The following is a 17,089-nucleotide window of genomic DNA, read 5'->3' as shown; positions in this document are numbered from 1 at the left end:
GCCTTGTGATGGTTAACATAATTTAGTCTACCCCAGAATGAAATCTCTAACTTTTCCTTTCTCTTTAGAAAACTATTCTTTTCTGGTGGTTTTTTATTTTTATTTTTATTGTTTTCCACTTTCTGGCACGGTAGGGTGGGAATGTATAGATGTGAAGCAGAGAGGTATCTTAACAGAGGGAAAGAAATTGAGCTTTAGCACAAGACAGTTTTGATTTGAAATCATTTCTGGCATTTACTGTGAGACTGGAATGTGACTTGAAATCCCAATATTCACTTTCTAATTTATCCATATGGAACCTGTGCAGTTTTAAACATCAGCCCCTACTCCTATTGAAGTGCATGCGCTGTTCCATGCTCTGAAGCTAGAGCCAGGATGACTCTGTAGGTAAGAAGGCAGGCCTGTTGGCTGCTTGGCTGTTTTTCCTAGTGTGACTCCATAATGCCATCAGAATTTAATAAGGCTCCTTTCCAAGACCAGGTAGAAACTTGCTTATAAAATCTGCTAGGAAAGAACTGAAATAGGCAATTTTCTTTACACTTTGATATTCAAATAAGCAATGTTCAGACTTCATTTTTTTTTCCTGTCTTCCTCTAATAAGATGGTAGGAAATAAGTCTGGTGATTATTTTATTTTATATTTTATTTTATTTTACTGTTTGTTGTCTAAAACACTGAAATTTTTCAGTCCATTAAGCCTCCCTTGGGCAGCCATGAAATTAGCAATGTTTTCCCATAGAGGAGGCAGTGTCTTTATTGTCCATTAGTTTTGGATTTCATCAGCATTGATTGCTATTTTGGGCATGGTGACTTTCCTAACCCCTAATGGGGTACAGGCCTGTGAGTTCTGAGTCTCTGAGATCTGCTTATGGTATGGGAAGCTGAGGAGCCTGGAAAACACGTCAGTCTACTTGCAGAGTCTCTGCAGCTCACTCATGTCTCTGTGAGACAGCACATTGCATGATGGCATAACGCCAGGAGCTCACAGTTGTGACTAATCAGTTGGTGTCTTCTCTGGCTCTCCCAGAGTAACTGAGGTGGGTGCAGGCATGCCTGTTGAAAATGGGTGCGTGTCATATATTTATTAGTGTTTTCTGGTCTCCCAAATATGCCACTTTCGTAAAGGCTACTTTGAACTAAAGGCAATAAAACAAGGACACTCTAGTCTTCTCTTCATGAAAACAGAAAATCAAAATTCCCATGTGAAACTTGCCCTCCAAGTACCAGCAGACAGCAAACATTCTTCAATGAGGCACCACAGCACAGAGAATTCTGCACAAATAGAACTTGTTAAAATAAATCTTACCATCCTCTAGCCTCCTCACACAATTTGGTTACTTTTCAATGTTCTTAGTTCAACCTTCTATAAAAACATTTAGATTTACTACTTTGGGGGGATCTTCATTTACCTGTAAGGGTTCCCACATCACATAAAATTTCTCACTTACTAATTTGTTTCATGTCAATTTAATTGTCAGCCCCAGATGAAAACCGTAAGAGGGAAAAGACAAAATTTTGCCTCCTTGATAAGGGCAAAGTGAGGAAATATTTTCCTGGTCCTGGTGGGAGACAACAGATTTTAGCCTTTTTATTTTTTTTAAGGTTCAGAAAAGTTTTGTCTATGAGTTTTCTGTCTTTGGTGGTAGTTTAAAAAAAAATAATAAATGTTTTGTGGAGGTTTTGCTTACCTTGGCAGATTTAGCATCAGTAAACATACAAAGCATGATGGTGAATCAAAAATAGCAAGACCACCAACATTTTAAAAAATGATCTCTTAATAATGTAATACATTTAGAAATATAGTTACTAAAGTCTTCCGTAATTATTCTAGGAATCCAGTATTTCTATGGAATAAAAAGGAGCAGAAATCAAGCTGTTTACCTAATATGAGAATGTGTCTGTAGTTTTAAGGTAATTTTTAATCCTCAGAAAATATAAGAGGAAAGAGCAGAATTTTGGTAACCCTGTAGAGGTCGTGCCCAGGAAAATATATCTTCATTTATTAAGTTGTTTACATGTTTGCACCAAGCCTGGCTCTGAGCAGCAGGTGGAGAATTCCTGTTCAACCAAATGTTCTCTTTGCATGAAAATTCTTAGCTTCCAAATAAGTGAACAAAAATTGCATATTCATTTCAAATTTGTTATTTGGCTTCCTGTGGCTACAGATATATTCAGCTATAAACTTTTAAGTCTGTGAATTATTAAAAAACAATTTTTTGCCTAAATTCCTTAAAAATGTGAAAAAAAAAGGTATGGGGAAAGTATTGAATTACTAAAGATGAGATGAGAGGAAGAAGAAGGGAAAAAAAGAAATGAGCAATTGTTCCCTGTACTCAACACGTTTGTTTTAGAAGAAAAAATTCTGAAGAAGGAAAACAAGTGGCTTTCCTTAAGCTTGTGAAAGGTGCCAGATTTTATCTAATATTAAAAATCATGACATGTGTCATATGGCTGACAGCATTCTGAGATAATATTAACTTTCATTTCATGGCAGTGCTCTGCCACTGCCGGTTTTTACATTTAACACAAAGTCCATTTCTTCATCTCACCTTCAGAGCCAGTGAATTCAAGATTCATTGATCTGGTGTCAATCAACTATGCTTTATTTTCCAAGTCTTTGGCTTACCTAACTGTCTGCGGCACTTGGAAAGAGAGGAGATTGTTAACACTGGGGAATGTGCACAAAGACCTGGCAAGCGAGGGAGAAAAGGTTTTTCTGGGTTGGCTTGGTTGCAGCATTAGTGCTGTTGGAGAAAGTTCTAGGTCATAGCACTTGGCCTGCAGAGAGAATGGCCAGGAAGAGATCCTTTAAAACAAGGCATGTACCAGGAAGCAACAGAAGCAGAGATTATAATGCTGGAGAAAAATGATAGAACTGCTTACTTTCAGTTTGAGTGATATTCCAATCCTGGCATTGTGGGAATAAAGTGGGCAGGAGTTATATAACAGAAGTAATCTAATTACTTAATGCTTTTCAAATACTAATATTCAAAAAAGTATATATAATGAGAAGGTAGTAAAAACCGAAAAATAAAAAAAAAATTTCAAATATAAATTAATAGTCACTAAATCACATCTCTGGATTCTGCTATTTGCTGTTACTCTGGTCTTCTCCATGTGGGACCTGATATCACTGATATCACTCAGCTGCACCCTCCAATGTGGCCAGTCCAGCTGGCCTTCAGTATATTCCTGTCAGCCTCTGTTATTTAGTACCTTTTCTGTTCAGGGTAAAGGGTCTGTTTCAGTAGTTTTGGTTTCTTTCCTTGTCTTCCCCAAAGGTGTGGCCATGTCCCTCATCTTTCCTCTCCTTTCTCAGCTGAGACATCTGCCAGATGGTAGGAGCTCCTCCAAGGAGTTCCATCTCCAGCTTTTATATGGTGATAGGTGGGATTGGAAGGAAGGATAAAACAAAATGGGAGAGGACAGGACATTGCAGAATTCAGTGATAAAGAGTATTAAGACTTGGCAGTGAGATATCTGGAATGGCAGCTGGGCAGGAAGAGGAGACAGAGAAAAATGATCAAGTAAGCTTCTGACCAATGTCTGAAATTTTTTCATGATCCCAACATAATATAATTTTTTCAGTTAAAAAAAAAACATAAGAAAAGTTGGTAGTTTTCAATCTTAGCTGAACATTGGCCAGCTTCAAGAACAAAGACTTGGGTCTCATTCCCCCAGGAGAAACTGATTTAATCATTCCAAGTTGTGACTCTGTCATCAACAGCTTAAGACTCATCCCGAGAAGTTCCAATATACTGCTGAAGTTGAGAACTACAGTTATTAGTGAATATCAAGATTTTGAAAACCAGAATTATAATCAGTAAATGGGAGGTGCATCTACTATCTTTAAAGGAAAGGGAATAAAGCTTAAAGGATATCTGCCAGGTGCCAGACCCAGGAGTAAGCACTTCTAGTACCTGTTTTCTTGTTTCTTTAAAAAAAAAAAAAAAAAAAAAGAGAGTGAGAGAGGAGAGAGAGAGAGAGAGAGAATTTTTAATATTTATTTTTTTTAGTTCTCGGTGGACACAACATCTTTGTTGGTATGTGGTGCTGAGGATCAATCCCAGGTCGCACGCATGCCAGGCGAGCGCATGCCAGGCGAGCGCGCTACCGCTTGAGCCACATCCCCAGCCCCTGTTTTCTTGTTTTTATGGTAGCCCTGTGAAATGGGAAGAGTCAACCCCTTTTGACAGATTAATAAAGTGAGGCTAGGGAAGAGGAGTGATTTGTTGCAGGTACTACTGGATTTAGAGGTAAGGCCAGCAGTTGGAAGCTCAATCGAAGGTTTCTGATTTGTATGTATTTTAAGACACACTTTGAAGACATAGCATAGAAGTATAACTTCACATGAATTGCTTGAAAACCTACATTCTTCCATGTCATTTATATGGGAATAAAAAAAAACCCACCAAGTTCTATGTGTTCTAATTACTATAACGTGTAAGATTGCTAAAATCAACAAATTATAATCCCCTGTCTATTTTTTAGTGTGGCCCATGGAGTAAGAATGATTCCCATATTTTTAAATGTTTGAAAAAACTTTAAAGAATATTTCATGGCCTATGAAAATTATATGGAATTCAATTTGTTGTCTGCAAATACAGTGTGACCAACAAACTGAAGACTATGTTTTATTGAAACATAGTCACACTGGTTTGATTTTGTATGGTTGATGGCCGCTTTGGTAGTGTAACAGCAGGGTTGAATAGTTAGTTGTGACAGAGACCAGATGGCCACTGAGGACCCCAATATTTACTATTTTATCCTTTACAGAAAAAAATTTTCTTCTGCTCTAAATTAAGGCCAGAGATGAAGTCTGAATGTACAAAACTGACGGTGTTGCTATTCATGTTCATAAGAAAAAAAATATTTTAAAAATTTAAGCAATTTGACAGTTCTTGTATGGTATGGGCTTCTTCCTTCAAAGGTTGGTTAAAAAAAATCACTAGGTAAGCCTGAGGTTTGGTGCTTAGAGAACTGTAAAGCCAAAGCACCATGAATCAAAGTTTAATCTTAGAAAAAGGCAAAACCTTTTCATTACATTACTAGTAATTCAGAATACATTATAACAATTCCATCAATTTTTAGTTTTAGCTGTAAATTAAGCAAAACAATGTATAGTTCTATTTCCATTTAGACATCAAAAACCTTTCTCCAAAATTTCTCTCTTAAAAAATATTGCTATATACACTAGTCTTTTCAGAAATCCACCAATTCCCTATTATGCTATTTTTATTATAGCAATTACCTAAGATTTTTCTCACTTCTATACCTTGAATCACATTCAACAGAATTATACAGGATGTTGTTTTCTAATTAATATAAAATTTGTATGTTTTTTAAAAATTTTTTTAGTTGTAGATGGACACAATACCTTTATTTTATTTGTGTATTTCTATGTGGTGCTGGGGATTGAACTCAGTGCCTGAGAGCATGCTAGGCAAGTGCTCTGCCCACTGAGCCTCAACCCCAGCCCCCAAATTTTGTATGTTTATATGAAATACCATGCATGTTTCTATGCATTATGCAATGTTGAAATCATTATATAAGACTATCTCCTCAACTATTTATCATTTTCATGTGGTGAAAGCATTCAAAACAGGATGCTTGCTTTAAATATAGATTTCAGGGCTCCAGGCCTAATATTGTGATTCAGATCAGGATTCAAGATTCTGCCTTTCAACAAGCATCCCAGGTGAATCTCATGTACCACAGAGTCCAAAAGACTCCCATAACTATGTGATAGTATTCATGTTATACTGGAAATTAAAAAGGAACAATCAAACAGGGTACAGAGATTCCTGCAGAGAAGTGGAGCTTTATCTGGTTTCTGTATCCCTAGAGTACATGATTGGAAGCAAATATGGAAACCATATTGCTAATAAGAAGCAGACTCATCTAAGTGAGCAGAGAAATAGTTGACAGGAGGAGTATCATTAAAAGAGTGAATATTTGGAATGGAGAGGTACTAGTTTTATTTTGCTTTGTGAGTCTATAGTTGGTCTAAGGGTCATTTCGCTTCCTAGTACCCCTTCCTCATTGTGGAAGTGCCCAACTCTAGCCCGACATTTTCTATTTGCTCCTTCAGATCCACTCACCATTCCTGTTTGCCTATCTTGTTCTCTGCCAGCTGAGGCTGAACTATATGGGCTATATTGAGGGGCAACTCTGATCTCTGGCTTCTAGTAGGGGTGGTCAGTGAGGCTCCCTAACAGGAGATCAGAGGGAGGGAGAAGAATGGCCTCCTTCTCTGTGGAACCAACTCTAACTTATGTCTTTGGGCTGAAAGTTTGTTTTTTTTTTCCCCATGTAAGGCAGCCATTTCTCCACAATGTTAGGCTCCATGATACCCTTGTCCTTCTCCTTTGGAGTCTAAGGGTAACAACAGCTCCATGGTTGTTAATCCCAGGTTAGCTGCAAAATCCTTTGTGTTCTTCTACAACCTACCCGCATGTTTGTGAATTTTAGTGTTCTTGAATTATCCTGATTTGCCTATGGCATCTGTTTCCTGTTTGGATCCCACTGAAATAACAGCCAAATGTTGTGTTGAAATCCAAAAGGAGAGGGAGCATCATTTCCATGGAGAACAGTCATTTAGTTTATCAAATATGACAAGCTCCTTCTTGCTTTGGAGCCTTCACATGCATAGATTCTTCCTGCCCAAGACCCTTTTCCCTCCAACTATTGGTCTAGGTAGGTTTTGTTCATTTTTAAAGTTTTACTTTAAATGTAAATTTCTCAGAGATGCCATAAGTGAATCCTCTCCAAAAAAATGAATTTCTCACTACACGTTCTCATCATATGCTTTACTTTGTTTTTATTGTAAGCATCCATTGTATTAGTAATTCTTACTTTATTTTATTTGGGTGTTTCTCACTCTAGACTATAATTTCTAGGAGTTCTCTATTTTGTGTGTAACACCTGTCGTTGCAGATGCTCACTTGATTTTTGTTGACTATGTGATTGAATAAAATAGTTATCTTAGAAGGATTTACTAAGTTGTTCTTTCTCTTGGGAGAACTTATGACATACATAAACTGTTCATATGCACCATATTATTTTCTGTGCTTTTATAAGATCATACCCATTCATGTGCTCATGTGAATCTGAAAAAATCAGGTGAATAGTAATTAATCTACTAGACTCACAGAAACATGTTCATTTTATAAGACATTTGCTGTAAAAGAAGAATCAGAAAACTCATCAAATTATCAATAGCAAAGCAATAAAGGCAAATAATCAAGAACAAATGCACAGTAAGTATAGATTGGAACTGTGGTAGGCTTAGCCAGTGAACATTTGCCATTTACTAGCAAACAGAAGATCCTCTGGTCCCCTTTCTTTTCTCTCCAAAGCATTTTCAATCAGAGACAGTAGCTAAGTAGCTTAATTGTTACTAAGTTTAAATTTAATCACCTACTTAAATTTAAACTTAGTAACAATTCCTAAATGAGTTGCCTGGACTAGAGGAAGAAAAAAAGTTAATCACTCCAAATATTTAGAGTTAAAGTAGCTAGTGAGAACTCCTTTAGGTGATGCTCCATTTTCCCATTCCAACTCGTCATAATATAAATTTTATTTTCTTTAAAAGCCTATGGCTCTGGGGGACTGAGAGAGATATGGATAGGTAAGGTGCCCACAGATCCATCAGGGCTCTTCAATTTGCATTCCCCATTTCATCCATTCACACTCCCCATCCCATTTTAGTGTTTCCCTCCATGGAGCAAAATGCACAGGTCCACAGGACATTTTCCCTTCTTGGATGACTGCATGGTTTCTCTAGGCAGCTTCCACCCCATGCTGAGAAGTCACACAGGTAACTATAGTTCTCCAAGTAATCACAAACCCAGGAGCAATCCTTCTGCATTGTACCAATGCCATTGTGAAGAAAAAGGAAATCAATCACAATCTTTCTGCATTCCTATATGAACTGTCTTACTTTGTGAGTGATTTCAGGATTCGAGAGAAAATTATCCAGGTCCTCTCTACAAATTTTCTAATACTTAAAATTCCTTTGTTAAAGATTTAACTGAAGCTGAATATTACAGGCCTGTTTATAAACAATTTCCCTGCATGAGTTAGCACATAGCACATTGTTAATCATTTACATTTCAGTATATATGACTGTTGAATGTAAATTTTTATAAGAAGTATATGTGGTGGGGGGTGAGATGAAATCATGAGGATCCTATATATGCTCTCAAAATAAAAAGAACCTACTTTTGCTTAGATACATCCCTTACTTCCATCTTAATTTCCACAAACATTATTACATTTTGCCAAGTAATAAGGCATTTTGAATAAAATAATATAAAAGGAACTTTATCTGATTATAGCAAGGCCAGACAGGCATTTATTTTGAAAGTAAAGACCTTTCAATATATACCTATATTTAGATCAAATATAAACCTGTACTAGTTTGGGACTTGTCATTGTTCGCGTGTGCGTGTGAGCTTGCTTCTTAAATGCTAAAAACAGTACATGGATCCAGCAATCTTCAAGGCAGTAGGATTTCCAGACATGAAAGAACCTACCAATAGTACTCCTTATTTTGTGTCATTACCTTTCAGGATATGCAAACAGGAAACATTTATCCAGCACTTCAAAATTTGTACCTCCATCTAGTGGTAACCGGGGGGAAATGACATGTTTTTAAGCCATCTTTCACTTTATAGGCACTGGGACAAGATGAATTGAAATAGTTCTTGGGGGACCAGCATCTTTTGTCACTTTGGTTATCCTGTGATGTAGAATGGAAAGTGCAAAGTCAGGAAAGACACGCAGTAAACAAAGGGAGGCCAAGAAGCCTAACACAGAACAGGTACGACAGAACAGGTTATGATTATTCAGGAGGATGGAACAACTCAGAATTTCAAGCAGCATTTAAGTCTGGGTAATCCATTGGGTAAAAGGTGGATGTTTTATTGGCAGCATGAGGAACAGGGCCCAGGAGGTGCCCCTATTGGCTTTTTTTTTTTTTCCTGAGAGCATTGCCTAATGACCAGCCTTCTCTAAGGTTTTCCAGAGTTTGCCTTTTTGGCAAAGATGCTTCCAGGGGAAGTGACTTTGAGATAAGAAGGAACTCATGATTTTTCCTTAACTGTCTTACTTGAAATCCTGAGTGGCAACTATAGTAATATATATCTTAAACTTACAGAGGAGCAAAGAATATCTGTTTACAGACTCTGAGGATGCCAAGGAGAAACCCTAGGAGAGCAACTTATATGTTTCACATTTCAAATTTTCTCTGAGCCTGTTTCGCTTCAGTACTTTCCCAGGGAAGGGTATAAAATAGTTTCTGAGACATAATCTTGGGTTCTATTTTTAATATTGGAAAGATAAACCTGGCTCCATTCTATCTTTTTTTAATGTGATACAAGAAAGGATTGTATGGATTCATCATATATCATACATAGAGCTTTCATCCTACTATGGATGGGGAACACTTGTAAATCTAATAAATCTGACAGACCATAACATTTATAGATTCATATAATTTATATGAGGTTCATGCTGCTTATTTTGAGTTTCCTCAGCACTATTAAAAAAAACAACAACAGTGAAGGCACTAAGAATACAGGCTCTGGGCCTGTAGCTCAGAGAAAATCACTTTCACACACCTTTCCTCAAAGAACTTCTCTCAAATTCCATGGACAACTAACAGAAGTTTTATTTTAAAATTTTAATTTTTAATGTCTGCCATGACATGTAAATATTTTGAATATGGACTTTGCTTTGTCACTCACAATACAATGGAGGTATGTACAGTGCTTTAAACATCTGGAATATTTCATTCTCCCATTTATTATGATTTGATTAAAAGAAGATATGACTAGTAGCTTAGGAGGTTAAGGCAGGAAGATCTCAAGTTCAAAGCAAGCCTCAGCAACTTAGTGAGACCCTAAGTAATTTAGTGAGACCTTGTCTCAATATAAAATGTTAAAAAAAAATAGGTCTGGGGATGAGGCTCTATGTTTAAGTATCTCTGGGTTCAATCCCAAGAACCAAAAAAAAAAAAAAAAAAAGTCTAGTTCAAATAAAATTTGACTTTTCTATTTATGTATTTATTTGATAAATGCTTATCTGTTAAATACATGTATCATTCCTAGAATTACGTATCAGTGATACAATCATTATTTTGGACTAGTGGGAGACACTTTGCATACGTCATTTCCTTACAAATGTTTATGCCAAATGCCAAAGTTATAATATCTCGTAACATAATTAATGTTTGCCTTTTAGAAATTATTCCCTTTAGTTCTGGAAAGATTTCTGCAAGGGGCTAGGCTATTTGGAGTCATTAAACTTATTCCCCATGTGGGATTCTGCCTGCTATAGAAATGGCACTCCTGCCAACTCTTATCCTACCTGTCCTTCTGAGGGTTGATCACTCTGGCACTCATAGGTCTGAGGGGTACTCAAGGGAGTCATTTGTTGGGGTGTATAAAGGAACCTGTGCACTTTGGCCAGGGTGTTCATAATGCATTTGAGAGGCTACCTCCAGTGCTAGAAAGAGTCTGAGTAGGAAGAACAAGGAAGTGATACCATTCCATGCATGGTCAAGTCGAGGATCTTATAAAAGTGGGAGTATAGAAGATATTTAACTTGACAGTCCATTAGCTCTATTCACAACAGTTAACTATTTAGATCTATGCTATGTTACTCCCTTTGTTCTCTCACCCCAACTCCTGCACATGTTGAAGCAGGTTCTGATAGCTCCTTCTCAGATGCTGCCTCTGCTCTGGTGAATTTCCCTGCTCTCCTCAGCTGCTCTGCAGCTGGCTCCCTGGGCACCAGGGCCTTTGCTGCTTTCCTCTGGAAGGCAAGGGGACCTTCCTGGTACAAAAGCACTGTCAACCTCAGGGTTGTCTTTAATGTTATCTTCTCTCAGAGGTAAACCCAAGCTAGGGTCCATGTTCCCTTTTATTTGGAGAGGCATAGAGTGAAAAATCTCTTTTTGTTTTCATATACAGAACGTGCAGGACTCAGATGTAAGTCTAGCAGAGACAGGAGGCAAATTCTCAAGACAGTGAGATCAAAGATGAGTAATTTGCTTCAAGTCACACAGAAATAAGTGACAGAACTATGTTGAAACCCATGTTTCTGATTTCAAATCTCTGACTCCATATGGAATATAAGACTGACTCTTGAATTCATTTTAACAGCACTCAATTTTGATCTGAATTATTTTATTCATGTTTCTTTGCCTTTTTTTTTAAGGTTGTAAGCATTTGCTGGCAAAGTCAAACATTGCCAGGGTATTCTCATCCCCATGGCATAAACAATAATATTGAGAAAACAACAACTGCCCAGAATAAATTATTCAGTAGCATAAGTTAGTCTTTGGAGTAATAATGGGCTCTATCAAAGACAAAAAGACTTGAGAGTCAGAGAAAACTATATCGAAGTTCCTGCAATACTACTTCTTATTTGTTCAACTTTAGGTGAATTGTTTACTCTTGCCTTGTTTCTTCATTTCTATAATGGATGTAATAAAATACTTTACTTAATGGATTAATTATCATAATTAAATGATAGAATGTAGCTGAAGTACCAAGAACACAAGATGCTCTTAATATATACACACATGCATACATACAGAATTACATCATTTTCTAATCAATTTCAGAAACCACATGGCTGATAATATCTTGCAATTTTTAAATTTTTTCTTAGAGAGAGGAGAGAGGGAGAGGGAGAGAGAGAGGGAGGGAGGGAGGGAGAGAGAGAGGGAGAGGGGGGAGAGAGAGAGAGAGAGAGAGAGAGAGAGAGAGAGAAAGAGAATTTTTAATATTTTTTTTTTTTAGTTTTTGGCAGACGTAACATCTTTGTATGTGGTGCTGAGGATCGAACCCAGGCCGCACGCATGTCAGGCGAGCGTGCTACCGCTTGAGCCACATCCCCTGCTCCAATATCTTGCAATTTTACAAGGTGTCAATTTGCTTAAAAATTAGGGGCAAGAACTCACTTTGGGACTGATATATGTGCATTGAATCTAGCTCTTCCTATTAATACCATGACTATTTTGATGATATTTATAGCTCCAATGGATTTCTTTTTTTATTAACATTAGTAATAAAAACTCAGTAGACACCAAGAATATGTTGCCTGGGGTCCTATGGTCCAGGAAGAGCTCACACCCACTTGCTTCTGGGAGTGGGGATGTGCCACTAAATTCAGCTCATCTGGCAGGAACAGGAGAGCACCAGCCCCAGCCCCAGCCTCTGCTCATCCCACTCAGTTTTTACAAAGAATACCTTTAGCAAAATCCAGCTGCATTATCTGCAACCCTGGGTTATGCATCTCTCTTTCTTTAGTAAAGCTGAATATTATTCTACAAAAAATAAAACCACACTCTTATTTAAGAACTAGTCCTTGTTTTCTTTATTCTGAAGGAGAAAATTACAAAAGCTCTTTTTTTGTAAATGGGACCTTGAGAGATCCGTTTTACTCTCCTTATCAAAACCCAAAGAAATTAACATTGCTTAGCATATCAAAATCTTAAAAAGAAAGCACTATTCAAAAAGAAAAGGTCCTGTATTTTTACTCTCATATTCATTTGTGGTGTTGATTTTCTCCAGGAAAGACCCCTATCTTGTTACCCACTGGTAATACCTGCCTTGAAAACCACAACAGGAGAATTTTCCTTGCACCTCTCCCCACCCTAGCCTCTTCCCACCCAAAGCAGAATACCCTGTTTTTGATATAGGCCTGGGAGGGGCTACCTACTGATTGGAAAAAAAAAAAAGAAAGAAAGAAAAGAAAAAAAAATGCTATTTAAAGAATTTACTATAGTTCAATATCTATCTTTCAGCTCCAGCTATAGATGGTTTATTGTGCAGAATAAAAGGCTTGAGTATTTAGCTGACAGAGAAAGTAGAATCCTTTTTGTTTGTTGACAGAAATAAAATGTGTCTTGTCATAGGTGTTGATATCATATATTAATCGCCCCTGCTGGGGAACATGGGCACCCTGGTATGGTGTGCTATAAATATTGATGTGATCACCCAAACTGGCAGAATGCCTGGCAAGCAGGAGTGGTACAGATAAGGGATTTCCATAAAGACGTGCTCATTTGATTTCTGCCTTCCTTCTCTCACCTCCACCTCTGATTTATAATCTCCAAATCTCCATATAAGTGCTTCCCTGTTCAGGACCCAAAGACTTAAAAAAAAAAAAAAAGGTTCCAGGTATTCCATATGGTTGAATCTTCTTCTCCTGTTCAGACAGGTCACCTGAACCTTTTGTTGTTTATGCTTTATATAGTTTTAACTACAGTCCACAGCCTGCTGGGGGAAAGGTTGCCTGGCATGGCTGGTGGTGAGGAAACATCCAGGATATTTCAGCTGCAGGGGCAGAATTGTATGCTGTGATGTTATTTTCAGTTCAGGGGACACTTTCAAGTAATCAAGTTGACAGCCTTTCTTAAAGTCACGCGGCGATCAGAAAATTGTTCTGTTTGTGAAGACAGAGCAAATGCTGATGTTCGTGGTGGTAAATTGCTAGCTATCTTGCAGCAGATATGTTGTTTCATTACTGTTTACTAATGTTTGCAGACTGTATGACATAGTCTGAATCATGACCACACGGAAGGTCAAAATATGATCCCAGCACTTAATAATAGGATGTACTATTTCAGTAGACCTCATTTTGTGGACTATTCTTGCAATAACATATTTCATTTTTTTTCATCCAACAAATATTTATAGGACACTCAATATGTGTTAGACACTGGTCTACAAGGATATGGATGCAGGGATGAGCAAGGCAGAGAGATGCAGTCTTTGCTTTCAGTTTATGTTTTGAAAAGAGGACTTCCAAAAAAGGAGGGAGGATCTTGGTTTATTATTGCTGTATGTATATACATGACTGCATGACCAATGTGATTCTGCAACCTGTACATTCAGAAAAATGAGAAATTATACCCCATCTTATTCAAATGTATGATATGTCAAGATCATTGTACTGCCATGTGTAACTAAGTAAAACAAATTTAAAAAAAAGAAAAAAAAAGACTATTCAGAACATAAAGATACAGTAGGAAACTGCATGTTTCTCATAGACCAAAGTCAGGAATAGTCTGAAATGGGAGTTTCAAGACTTACCAGCAGATTAGATTGTAGGTGGGGGTTGTTCCAGGGGCATGATTAAGTCATACAAGATTTTAATATAGGAGTGTTTAGCATTTTTTTGAGGAACAGGCAGAAGCCAAGCTTGGCTAATACCTTTTGCTCATTTTTAATATTAAATGACAAGAGAGGCAAAGCTGATTGAGGATATATGGAAGAGAAAGAACCACAAAGAAACCAGGTAGAAGTGATTCTTTAATGATATTTCATAAAGAATGACCTGAAACTCTTCCAAGAAAGGTCTGGACAGTTGGAATTGAAGCACATGATGAGACCACCTGGTCTTATTTAAGATCAATTACTGTGGATATGAGACTGTGATGGGTCCTTTATAGGAATTCCATTTCAAAATGCCATCTCCACACTCTTTATTTATATAGAAACCCATATGCCCAGGAATCAGGGACAATTCTCATTTTTGTGTTCTTTATTAGCATTAGAAATGAATAAATGTTTGGTGCTCAGATCCTAAAGATGATGTTAGCATGTAAGAAAATGTACAATATCTGTCTTCTGACCTCAACTAGAAATCTAGATGAGTTGGAAAGCTATGTGGAATGTCTTGGCCTAATCAATGCTATTTCTGACACTCTGAAGCACCTGGAAAGACAAATATTTAAAGGGGGAGGGGGGAGGGAGGGAGGGAGGGAGAGAGAGAGAGAGAGAGAGAGAGAGAGAGAGAGAGAGAGAGAGAGAGAGGTGTTAAGAGTCATAATACTGATTAAAATTGCTTAGACCTTTAGTTTTCAATATTTGGAAATGAGCACAATGCAAATGATACTGATGAATTATGGTGACTAAGACTGATTTAGTCTGATTTCCTTTTGTGTTCTTATAAATATACTTGGTCCAAAAGAACTAAAGTTGTTTTTTTTTTTTGTTTGTTTTTGTTTTGTTTTTTGTAATGTAGAGTAGAATGTACTTCAGATTGTATCTCATCCATTTAGTCACCTTGATTGAATAAGTCTGAATTTATTTATATGGGTAGGATTTTATTCAGTGCAATTTTAGGGTTTAGCCATTTTCTTCTGAACCTAATCTATCACATTTTCCCAAAATTTCTGCAGGGAACATGACCATTAAATTAGGAAAGATTCTTTCTGCAGATGGTCTGAGAAATGCAATTAGATTTTTGTAGGTGGGGAAGTAGCTTAGGGAATTTTCTGCATTTGAGGTTTGATAATGACTGCTAAAAAAAGTTCTTGTATTTAAATGACAATTGACAGCTTAAGAAAGACAGGTTTGGATCCCTGTGTCTATCTTCAGAAGCTTAAAGTTAAAGAGATCAAATAATTCTGACTGAAGGCCATATTAAAGAGTCTGGCTAATGTGGGAAATAGATTATAGAGTCTGATCACAGGGTTTATGCAGAAATTGGATTTCATAGATATAATGTGAACTGCACAAAGCAATCTATCCAACAGGGGAAGGGCCTGACAGTGCTCAGAGATTTCATTTGGAAAGGTTTCAAAATATTGGGTATTTCAGTTTATTTTAAGTGACAGATAAATGGGATCAAGCTAAATATTTGATATCAAGGACTTCTTCATTTAAATAAAAATTATCTTAAATTATTTAAAAAGACTCACTCAAGGACTTTGGAAAGAACTATAAAGCTTTGGATTAATCCTATTCTTTGCAACATTTACTATTTCTATTCTTGATTGGTGAGGCCATAAACATTTGTGAGTATTTCTAGTCTCTGCTGAATTTTGATTGAAAATAAAAGACATTTGATACTTAATGCATCTCTTTTTCTTGGGCCTTCTGACCTTTCCAAAATAGACATGTCAATTGAATTAAATTTTTTATTCAATACTTTGTAGCACAAGAGCCTATACTTAAAGAAACAGAACAAAATGAGCAAGACAAGGTCCCTGTCCCTAAACTGTTAAATTTAGAGACAGAGAACTCCTTTTGTTCCTTCTAGAATTTCCAAATCACCTCAAACTCAAGATGTCCCAGACTGAATTTAACACCTCTTTTCCTGTAATGCTCACCTTGTTAAAGTCAGTGATGAGCTGCTTTGTCTCCCATGCTTTGTATACAGACACCATCATTCTTGAAGTCTCTATTTGCTTACATTTCATACAAATTCAACCATCAAGTTATCACAAATGGATTTTTCAATAGGTCTTAAAAGTGAGTTTTTATTAGCATGTTGAGGGTCATAGTTCATGTTCCTGAATTAGTATAATAGTTTCCTAAAAAATTTCTGTGCATTTGTCTATCAGTACAAATTTATCAACTCTCTTCCCTTGAAAGGACTCTTTTATACTGAGATCATATCCTTCTTAACTAATTTTGCTTATTTAAAAAATAATGCTTGATTATAATGAAAATTTAAATAAGAATAGAAATAAGAATTACTACAATTTATTGAATGGTTATTTTGTCCTATGTGTATTTCCAGGGTTTCATCTTTATTTCATTTATTTTCACAGTATCTCCATTGGATAAGCACTATTAGTATCTGCATTTTAAAGTTAAACTAACTGTATTTAACAGTTCACTTTTTTATTTTTAAGACATTTATTTATTTATTGGTACTAGAGATTGAACTCAGGGGCACCTGACCACCAAGTGACATCCCCAGCCCTATTTTGTATTTTATTTAGAGACAGGGTCTCATTGAGTTGCTTACCACCTCATCATTGCTGAGGCTGGCATTGAACTCCTGATCCTCCTGTCTCAGCCTCTAGAGCCACCTGGGATTATAGGCATGCACCACCATGCCCAGCTTAACAATTCACTTTTTAATATTAAGATATATTGTAATTTAAGAAAATAACTATTACTTTTCTTAGTTGGCTAAATAAAATAGTTGGTTCTTCTAGGTTAATTAAATGGATTGCTTAGTTGAAAGTTAGCTGAAGTGGAAAGTCAAGACAACTTCTGTTTAATAATGGTTGCCTTTGACAGATTTTTTTTTTTTTTTTACTTGACAGGTTTGTCATT

The sequence above is a fragment of the Spermophilus citellus genome (assembly GCF_964194105.1).
Source record: "Spermophilus citellus genome assembly, chromosome: 13".
NCBI classification, from domain to species: Eukaryota; Metazoa; Chordata; class Mammalia; order Rodentia; family Sciuridae; genus Spermophilus; species Spermophilus citellus.
Note: the sequence above shows the minus strand (reverse complement) of the source record.